General features: G+C 47.6%; 1 long non-coding RNA gene across 1 annotated transcript; it reads left to right on the top strand.

The window, feature by feature from the left end:
* Window positions 1–1,820: 1,820 nt before the first annotated feature.
* On the top strand, window positions 1,821–6,880 carry LOC148142529 (uncharacterized). The gene is made up of 3 exons (XR_015751923.1): window positions 1,821–1,931; window positions 2,226–2,295; window positions 6,776–6,880. It is a non-coding gene; the product is annotated as an uncharacterized LOC148142529 (long non-coding RNA).
* The last annotated feature ends 834 nt before the right edge of the window (window positions 6,881–7,714 follow it).

The following is a 7,714-nucleotide window of genomic DNA, read 5'->3' as shown; positions in this document are numbered from 1 at the left end:
CCTGGGTCTGTGTAGATATTTACTGACTGTCCCTGGGTATGTGTTGATATTTACAGACTGTTTCTGGGCATGTGTTGTTATTTACAGACTGTCCCTGGGCGTGTGTTGATATTTTCAGACTGTCCCTGAGTGTGTGTTGGTATTTACAGCCTGTCCCTGGGCGTGTGTTGATATTTACAGACTGTCCCTGTGTGTGTGTTGATATTTACAGACCGTCCGTGGGTGTGTTGATTTTTACAGACTGTCCCTGGGCATGTGTTGATATTTACATACTTTTTTTAGATTTTGTTTTAGATTAGATTAGATTACAGTGTGGAAACAGGCCCTTCGGCCCAACAAGTCCACACCGACCTGCCGAAGCGAAACCCACCCATACCCCTACATTTACCCCTTGCCTAACACTACAGGCAATTTAGTATGGCCAATTCACCTAACCTGCACATCTTTGGACTGTGGGAGGAAACCGGAGCACCCGGAGGAAACCCACGCAGACATGGGGAGAACGTGCAAACTCCACACAGTCAGTCGCCTGAGTCGGGAATTGAACCCGGGTCTCTGGCGCTGCGAGGCAGCAGTGCTAACCACTGTGCCACCGTGCCGCCCACCGACATATGGTCACTGGGTATGTTTTGATATTTACAGACGGTCCCTGGGTCTGTGTAGATATTTACTGACTGTCCCTGGGTATGTGTTGATATTTACAGACTTTCCCTGGGTATGTGTTGATATTTACAGACTGTCCCTGGGTGTGTGTTGATAATTACAGACTGTCCCTCAGCGTGTGTTGATATTTACAGACTGTCCCTGGGTGTGTGTTGATATTTACAGACTGTCCCTGGGTCTGTGATGATATTTACAGAGTGTTCCTGTGTGTGTGTTGATACTTACAGACTGTCCTTGGGTGTGTGTTGATATTTACAGACTGCCCCTGGGTGTGTGTTGATATTTACAGACTGTCCCTGGGTGTGTGTTAATATTTACACACTGTCCCTGGGCATGTGTTGATATTTACAGACTGACCCTTCGTCTGTGTTGATATTTACAGACTGTCCCAAGATGTGTGTTGGTATTTACAGACTGTCCCTGGGTGTGTCTTGATATTTACATAGTGTTCCTGGGTGTGTGTTGATATTTACAGACTGTCCCTGGGTATGTGTTGATATTTACAGAGGGTCACTGGGTGTGTGTTGATATTTACAGCGTGTTCCTGGGTGTGTGTTGATATTTACAGACTGTCCCTGGGTGTGTGTTGATATTTACAGCGTGTTCCTGGGTATGTGTTGATATTTACAGACTGTCCCTGGGCGTATGTTGATATTTACAGAGGGTCACTGGGTGTGTGTTGATATTTACAGACTGTCCCTGGGTTTGTGTTGATATTTACAGACATTCCCTGGGCATGTGTTGATAGGTACAGAGTGTTCCTGGGACTGTGTTGATATTTACAGACTGTCCCTGGGTGTGTGTTGATGTCTATTGCGGCTTCGTGGGGTGTGTGTTGATATTTGCAGGGGGTCACTGGGTGTGTGTTGATATTTACAGTCTGTCCCTGTGTGTGTTAATATCTACAGCAGGTTCCTGGGCATGTATTAATATTTGCAGGGGGTCTGTGGGTGTGTGTTGACATTGACAGACTGTCCCTCGGTGTGTGTTGATATCTACAGAGGGTTCCTGGGCATGTGTTAACATTTTCACCGGGATAGTGGGTGCGTGTTGGTACCTGGACAGTCTCCCTGGACATTCATTGATATTTGCAGAGTCTTTGGAATTTTGCGTTTCACATGGTAAAAAATAGAAAACTATAAATCCATCTGGATTGGGGATGAGTTACCTCAAATGGAGCAATTAAATTGAATGCAAGACTGTTCCACCATCACTAATGTTACAGGAACTGGAAAGGAAACCTGGACTGAATAATTGACTTTCCTTCTGTAAGTGTTGCCTTCCTAATCTCACTGGCCAATTATTAAGATCTGTACCGTCCACAGCTCTGCAAATGGATTTCTCTGTGACTTATATTCTTGGTTACTGCCTTGTGGTTTAATTGCAGTACAGATCAATTCATTACTGTTGAGCCTTTGCATGCATGAGGCTGTGTGAGTCTTTTGTCTTTGGACAAATACAGAAAATCTCCCTTCCCCCGCAGATAGGCGCTGATTTGAGTCCTAGCACAATAATTTTTTTTCATTTAACGCTCATGGACTGATTTGCTCTTCCTTCAACAGTGAGAACAAGCATGAAACAGGAGATGCCTTTAACGCTTGTGACAGTCCCGGGGTTGCCAGCTCAGAACGGGTGAGTGGAAATCAGGTGAAAATGCAATGCACAGCCATAGCAACCCATTCGGGGGCGTCACTGCCTTAGAAGCTAAGCGCACAATGTAATTTATCGCTCAAATAACCTTGATGCTGGAGAGCTGTAGCTTGCAACTAGGGTGCACACAGATAGTATGACAGACGAGATGGGTTGACAATCAAGGGACTCAGTGAAGTGTGTGTGCGTCACCTCATAATTCATCCTCCAGGAGCAAGGCCTGAAATTAAAACTTCAAGAAGGTGGACACTTCATTCATGCACCACAAACGTGCAGCTTTTCTTCGATATTCCCTCGGCACATTGATGGTGCAAAAATGAATTACAACCCCCAGATCAAGGAGTGGAGGCAGTGCATACCTCAGATGTGAGTCAAGCTTCAGAAAATTCTAAAGAAGGGAGCCAGATTGGTCGCACATCATTAAGCACCATTTGTGTCAAAATAAATTACTCAGAGCACTTTAGCAACATGAGGGATATTTGTGCCAGCAAGCTGTTTAAATTCACACCTCAAGATGCTCACTGCTTTACATCACCTCAATTGGTCATCATCAATTTTATTGATACCATCATTTCTAATCCATTTTTTTTCCACTCCGGCCATAAGTTGCATTGAATAGCAGAGCAGCTTTGATGGACTGAATGGTCTGCTCCTGTTCTTACCTCTGAGGATTGCACTAAACAATACCAAACCTCAGGGCCAGGGGATAATCTTTGGACCAGGGCTGCTATGGATGCGGGGGATGGTAAATTACTCGAGTTAGGGAGTAAATTATTTCTTAGATTACGGGCCTGTTATTTGTTTCATTGTTTTGACACTAGCTTTTCCTTTTCTTTTCATCTACAGACCTCCCAAACATGCAGATGTTCCTTATCTTTTCTTAATTCCCTGAATTACCTCGGACTTCTCCTGATATTTTCACTCCACCATCCACTTGCAAGTTCTTCATGTAACATCTTGTCCCTGTCTTCTTTCTTCTCCTTCAGCCCATCAGCTTTTGTCCTTCAACTGGATTACCTGCTGCTTCTCTATGGTTCATCCTCATAAAAATTCTTGGGCTCCTTTCAGTTCTGCTGAAGGGTTTCCACTCAATCTGTCCTTTCTCTTTACAGTCACTGACTCATTTGCTAAGAATTTCCAGTGTTTTTTTAATTGGTGCGGTCAAGGGGAACACTTCATAACATGCATTTTGAATTTATTCGTGGGATATGGGCATCACTAATCATTTATTTCCATTCCTGGTTAACCATGTCTTTGTGGGTCTGGAGTCACACACAGCCGGACCGGCAGATTTGCTTCCCTAAAGGACATCGGTGAACCAAATAGGTCCTGATGAAGGACTTGTAACCGAAACATCGATTCTCCTGCTCCTCGTATGCTGCCTGACCTGCTGTGCTTTTCCAGCACCACACTTTTCGACTCTGAATCTCCAGCATCTGCAGTCCTTGCTTTCTCATAAATAAGTTTGTTATGACAATTGACAGTCAGCATCAGGCTAACTTTTAATTCCAGATTATTATTTAATTCAAATTTCGTCATCTGACATGGGGGAGAATTGAACCCATGTCCCCAGTACTGGGTTTCCAGTTTGCCAATGTCATTGTGTTTCCACTGGACATGTATTTGGCAGGTTTTAGCCTCTCCCATGTGACTTATCATGCAGAGAAACATTGGTTTCATGCTGAAAGGTTTAAATGCAGAGCCAAAGTTCAATGAAATATGCTGAGGTCAACCAAGATAATTAGAGTCATAGAGTCATAGAGTCATAGAGATGTGCAACATGGAAACTGACCCTTCGGTCCAACTCTTCAATGCTGACCAGATATCCCAACCCAATCTAGTCCCATTTACCAGCACCCGGCCCATAGCCTTCTAAACCCTTCCTATTCATATACCCATCCAGATGCCTTTAAAATGTTGTAATTGTACCAGCCTCCACCACATCCTCTGGCAGCTCATTCCATACAGTACCACCCTCTGTGTGAAAAGGTTGCCTCTTAGGTCTCTTTTATATCTTTCCCCAACCCAGGGAAAAAAATCTTGTCAATTTATCCTATCCATGCCCCTCATGATTTTATAAACCTCTATAGGGTCACCCCTCAGCCTCTGATGCTCCAGGAAAAACAGCCCCAGCCTATTCAGCCTCTCCCTGTAGCTCAGATCCTCCAACCCTGGCAACATCCTTGTAAATCATTTCTGAACCCTTTCAAGTTTCACAACATCCTTCCTATAGGAGGGAGACCAGAATTGCATGCAATATTCCAACAGTGGCCTAACCAATGTCCTGTACAGCCATAACATTAACCTCCCAACTCCTGTACTCAATACTCTGACCAATAAAGGAAAGTATACCAAATGCCTTCTTCACTATCCTATCTACTTGCAGCTCTACTTTCAAGGAGCTATGAACCTACACTCCAAGATCTCTTTGTTCAGCAACACTCCCCAGGACCTTACCATTAAGTGTATACGTCCTGCTCAGATTTGCCTTAATCCAAACAATTGCACAAGTAAACTCCTGCAGACATTAGAAATCTGAAAGAAAGCAGAAAAGTCTGCTGACATCCAGCTGATCTGGACCATTGGAGAGATAAAGAAAGGGCAGAATCTTATCATCCACTCTCATTGCAAACTCACCTCATTAAATACTTACTGTGTCACTGTGGCACCCGTCTCATAGAAACATGGAAATAAGGAACAGGAGTAGGCCATTCTGTCCATCAAGCCTGATTCAGCAGTCAATACTATCAAGGCAGATCAGTGCCAAAAGTTGGGATGGCCAGCGGGACCTGGAGTGACGTGGGAGCAATGACAAGTGGGGCCCAGAGCAACGTGTGAGCAGTGGCCAGTGGGGCCCAGAGCAATGTGGGAGCAGTGGCCTGTGGGGCCCAGAGCAACATGTGAGCAGTGGCTAGTGGGCCCAGAGTGATGTGGGAGTGGTGGCCACTAGGTCCAGAGTGATGTGGGAGCAGTGACCAGTGGGGCCCAGAGCGATGTGTGAGCAGTGGCCAGTGGGCCCAGTACGATATGGGAGTGGTGGCCAGTGGGGTCCAGAGTGATGTGGGAGCGGTGGCCAGTGGGCCCAGAGCGATTTGGGAACAGTGACTAGTGGCGCCCAGAGTGATGTGGGAGTGGTGACCAGTGGTCCCAGAGCGATTTGGGAACAGTGGCCAGTGGGCCCAGAGTGATGTGGGAGCGGTGGCCAGTGGGCCCAGAATAACGTGGGAGTGGTGGCCAGTGGAACCCAGAGTGATGTGGGAGCAGTGGCCAATGGGCCCAGAGCAATGTTGGAGTGGCGACCAGTGGAGCCCAGAGCGATGTGGGAGCAGCGGCCATTGGGTCCAGAGTGATGTGGGAGCAGCGGCCATTGGAACCCAGAGCGATGTGGAAGCAGCGGCCATTGGGTCCATAGCGATGTGGGAGCAGTGGCCATTGGATCCAGGGTGATGTGGGAGCAGTGCCAGTGGGGCCCAGAGCGATGTGGGAGCAGTGGCCAGTGAACCCAGAGCGATGTGGGAGTGGTGACCAGTGGAGCACAGAGTGATGTAGGAGCAGTGGCCAGTGGACCCAGAGCGATGTATGAACAGTGGCCAGTGGAGCCCAGAGCAATGTGGGAGTGGTGGCCAGTGAAGCCCAGAGCGATGTGGGAACAGTGACCAGTGGGTCCAGAGCGATGTGGGAGTGGTGACCAGTGGGCCCAGAACGATGTAGGAACAGTGGCCAGTGGGACCCAGAGAGATGTAGAAGCAGTGGCCAGTGGGACCCAGAGCAATGTTGGAGCAGTGGCCAGTGGGGCCCAGAGTGATGTGGGAGCAGTGGCCAGTGGGACCCAGAGCGATGTGGGAGCAGTGGCCAGTGGGACCCAGAGCGATGTGGGAGCAGTGGCCAGTGGGACCCAGAGAGATGTAGAAGCAGTGGCCAGTGGGACCCAGAGCAATGTTGGAGCAGTGGCCAGTGGGGCCCAGAGCGATGTGGGAGCAGTGGTCAGTGGGACCCAGAGTGATGTGGGAGTAGTGGACAGTGGGCCCAGAGTGATGTGGGAGCGGTGGCCAGTGGAGCCCAGAGCGATGTAGGAGCTGTGGCCAGTGGGCCCAGAGTGGTATAGGAGCAGTGGCCAGTGGGCCCAGAGTGGTATAGGAGCAGTGGCCAGTGGGACCCAGAGCGATGTGGGAGCAGGTCAGGCAGCATCCAGGGAGCAGGAGAATTGACATTTCGGGCATGAGCCCTTCTTTATGAAATCCTTCAGGAAATTCATTTCCTGAAGAAGGGCTCATGCCTGAAATGTCGATTATCCTGCACCTTGGATGCTGCCTGACCTGCTGCGCTTTTCCAGCAACACATTTTCAGCTCTATACTTGTCAATAAACCTAACTCTATTTCTAAATTATCCTAATTTCTCTCCATGTTCCTTGATAAGTTAAATGTCTACAAATCTATTCATCTCTTTCTCCAATGTACACAGTGGCTCCACCTCCAAAATCTTCTACGGAAGTGAAATCAATAGGTTGATGATTGACTGAGTGAAGAAATCTTGCCTCATCTCAGTCCTAAATGGTCTACCTGTATCCTGATACTGTGTTCCCTGGCTCCAGACTCTCCAACCAAGGAGCTGTAAGTCTCATACTGTGCGGACGAACAAACATGAGGTCTGTTGGAACTCAGCATTTCAGGGTTTCTCACACGCGGCATAGGGCCCTGCGTCCATTCCCGGACGGGAAAATATTGGATACTATCAGACATGGCGGGAGTGTGGAGGTGGTCTTGGGTGGGCTCCTCAGGACCCGGGACCAGCCTGCATTTGAACGAGTTGCGGAGACACCATGATTCCTCAAAAACCCAGGCCTTTTTCTTAGTTTCCTCAGAAATTAGAAACTTTCTAAGTCTCCCTTTTCAATTAGAGTCTGTCTTAAAAATAAACAAGCTCTGAAACCAGGGTTTCCATGACAAATGTGAGCCCTGATATGGCACAGTAGATACACACTGTTTAATTGTGAGCTGAGCAAGGCCTGGGCAAACTTCACCTGGTCCTCTTTGAAAATCACTGGGACCTGCCGTGGGTTTTCTGATAGTGTGGAATACAGAATAATGCAGCATAGAGGGGAGTCAATTGGCCAATTGTCCCAGTGTTGGCTTCTTTAGTTGAGCAATCCAATTAATCCCACCCCCTGCTCCAGCCCTGTGACTCTAAACATTACTTCCCTTCAAGGTCTTGTTCAATTTAATTTTGAAAGCTCCTATTGACTCTGTCTCCACTTGTACTGTCTGTGCTCTCCTTGAAATGGATGAAAGACAGTCTTGTAACCAAGGTTGATCGACGGGAGGTCCATCCTTATTTAAATTACCCGAGTACAGACTGACAGCAGGGACTCCCCCTTACCCACCATCACACAGCAGAAAGCCT

The sequence above is a fragment of the Chiloscyllium plagiosum genome, unplaced genomic scaffold (assembly GCF_037043375.1).
Source record: "Chiloscyllium plagiosum isolate Xiang-an unplaced genomic scaffold, Cpla_swu_hap1 HiC_scaffold_28, whole genome shotgun sequence".
In the NCBI taxonomy this organism is placed as follows: Eukaryota; Metazoa; Chordata; class Chondrichthyes; order Orectolobiformes; family Hemiscylliidae; genus Chiloscyllium; species Chiloscyllium plagiosum.
The sequence above is the reverse complement of the archived record's forward strand: the minus strand, read 5'-3'. Positions and strand labels throughout refer to the sequence as shown.